Genomic DNA, 2,946 nt, shown 5'->3' with positions numbered 1-2,946 from the left:
AAAGAGCCTCTTGATGAAAGTGAAAGAGGAGAGTGAAAAAGCTGGCTTGAAACTCAACATTCAAAAACTTAAGATCATGGCATGTGGTCCCATCACTTCATGGCAAATAGATGGGGAAACAATGGAAATAGTGAAAGATTTTATTCTGGGGGGCTCAAAAATCAGTGCAGATGGTGACTGTGGCCATGAAAGTAAGATACTTGCTCCTTGGAAGAAAAGCTATGACCAAGCAAGACAGCATATTAAAAAGCAGAGACATTACTCTGCCAACAAAGGTCCATCTAGTCAAAGCTATGGTTTTTCCAGTAGTCATGTATCGATATGAGAGGTGGACTATAAAGAAAACTGAGCACCAAAGAATTGATGCTTTTGAACTGTGGTGTTGGAGAAGACTCTTGAGAGTCCCTTGGACTGCATGGAAATCCAATCAGTCAATCCTAAAGGAAATCAGTCCTGAATATTCATTGGAAGGACTGATGTGGAAGCTGAAACTCCAATACGTTGGCCACCTGATGTGCAGAACTTACTTATTGGAAAAGACCCTGATTCTGGGAAAGAATGAAGTCAGGAGAAGGGAATGACAGAAAATAAGATGGTTGGATGGCATCACTGACTCAATGGACATGAATTTGAGCAAGTTTCAGGAATTGGAGATGGACAGGGAGGACTGGCATGCTGCAGTCCATGGGGTTGCAAAGAGTTGGAAACAACTGAGTGACTGGACTGAACTGAACTGAATTATAGTGCTGGGTACCTAGGAGTGGTTTGCTGGGGACATGAATAGGGAAGGTAAAGACTGTGACTTTTTACTGGACTTTACAAGAAATTTTCTAGTTAGAGGGAGTCGCTTGTGCAAAGAAAGGGGATAATAAAAGCAACAGATAATTTTTTTTCAGGGAACTTCAAATAGTACCTCGAGAGGAGAACAGAGGCTTGGAAAAAGAAATGCCCAAGTCAGAAAGTCATAGACCAATAGGGACAGGCATTTTTGAGTTTTAATGGAAGGGAATGATGAAATGTGTATTCTACAAAGATCACCCATCATGGAAGATAGATTAAAGGTTACAAACCTACAGGCAGGAGACCAGTTAGGAAAGTATATGCCATAATCTAGGCATCAGTCTAGAATATGCACCTGTTTTCCAGTGATTTGATTAAGAAAAAGACCAAGAACATTTAGACTGGAATATGTGGACAGCATATTCAATATAGACTACTTTAGATGCTTGAAAGGGAGCTTCCTGGGAGAAAGTTGCAAGGTTTCCTCATTGACAAGACCCAGTGCTGCCAGCATTCTCTTTGCTGATTTAGGGAAATCTATGCATTCTGCCACTAGCAGGTAGAAGGGTTTAAGTTGGATCAAATTCTTATTCAAATGGATGGTGTTTTGCTCAAGATGTTTGGTAATGAAGAATGGAAATGTCAAAAGTAAATAAAGTAAGATGATGTAAGGACTCATATGGAACGATTAAAGGGGCGGGTTGGGGGGCTCTCCGGGAAACGCCATTGTGAACTGTACCTGGGTCGAGCTTTGCAGACATCAAACCCAGAAGAGCTTCTGGATTCAAGACAGTCCTGTAGACTGTACTGGCAGTGGGTTGGTGGATCTTCATTCAGCACTGTATCCCCAGCATCTAGAGTAGTGCTTGATGCATAGAAGGCCCCAGGAATTACCTTAGTGAATAAATAAAAGGAAGGCAGAACAAATCTTCACTGTAGAGCTTTATCAAAATGGAGAAGCCAGCCAGGTGAAATACTGCTGCCTGGCTGCAGGTGGATGACTGCTGCTAGCCATGAGAGCAGCTGTTTATTGAGTACCAGCTACATTGTAGTTTTATGCTAAGAGCTTTACATATATTCCTTGGTGTGTTCAGCCTTGTGAAGGGGTGATAGTACCCACCTTTTACTGGAGTTAATTTAAACCCACAGATTATGACTTTCCAAAGTTCCTGCAAAATGCTAAATTGGAGATCTGAAATTTAACCGAAGTTTGCTTGACTAAAGGTTTTGCTGATAACTAATAACTTATATACTGAAAACATAAACAGAAGAAAGGCCACATTAAAAGACTGTTACAAAGTATTTTAGCAACTATCATTTTTGGTACTTCAATAAAGAATATTTTGCGTGTGGTCTGAAATGTCAGGAACAATTTTTCTTCTGATTTTACTGTCCAGGGCTAGGAAAGACTTACATCACCAAGTTCCTCCAGAGAGTTTTTAAAGTATGGATTGGCCACTGATTCTCTGTTTCTCCAACTAAAACAGCAAAACTTAGACACTGTTTTACAGGGTATAAGATGTATGACCAGCTGCTTCCTAGGTGGCTATAGTTTGTAGCTTTAAAATAACTACAGTTAAGAATAAGTGACTCAGGGAGGAGGAAGATGGCAGCCACCTTAGTAGCAGCTCGGGGAACCAGGCTGGCACCAGCCTGGGGGCCTGAGGCTATTGCCCCTGACTGGGAGAACTGGGAAATTTCCACAGGGACCACTATCATGGCCATGCAATTTGATGCGGGTGGGTACTAAGAGTTGACTCCAAAACAACCACTGGGTCATACATTGCCAATAGAGTGACTGACAAGCTGACCCCTTTTCATGACCATATTTTCTGCTGCTACTCAGGCTCAGCAGCTGATACCAAGCAGTAACTGATGCAGTCACTTATCATCTTGGTTTCCACAACATTGAGCTGAATGAGCCTCCACTGGTGCACACAGTGGCCAGCCTCTTTAAGGAGATGTGTTATTGATACCGAGAAGACCTGATGGCAGGAATCATCATTGCCAGCTGGGACCCCCAAGAAGGGGGACAGGTGTACTCAGTGCCCATGGTGGGTATGATGGTATGACAGCCCTTTGCCACTGGGGCCTCCAGGAGCTCCTATATCTATGGCTATGTGGATGCTACCTACCGGGAAGGCATGACCAAGGAAGAATGCCTGC

The 2,946-nt window shown here is 42.8% G+C and overlaps 1 pseudogene; it reads left to right on the top strand.

Moving 5' to 3' along the window:
- Positions 1 to 2,386: 2,386 nt before the first annotated feature.
- Positions 2,387 to 2,946, top strand: part of LOC104992389 — an 838-nt pseudogene continuing 278 nt past the window's right edge.

The sequence above is a fragment of the Bison bison genome, unplaced genomic scaffold (assembly GCF_000754665.1).
Source record: "Bison bison bison isolate TAMUID 2011002044 unplaced genomic scaffold, Bison_UMD1.0 scf7180017864213, whole genome shotgun sequence".
In the NCBI taxonomy this organism is placed as follows: Eukaryota; Metazoa; Chordata; class Mammalia; order Artiodactyla; family Bovidae; genus Bison; species Bison bison.
The sequence above is the reverse complement of the archived record's forward strand: the minus strand, read 5'-3'. Positions and strand labels throughout refer to the sequence as shown.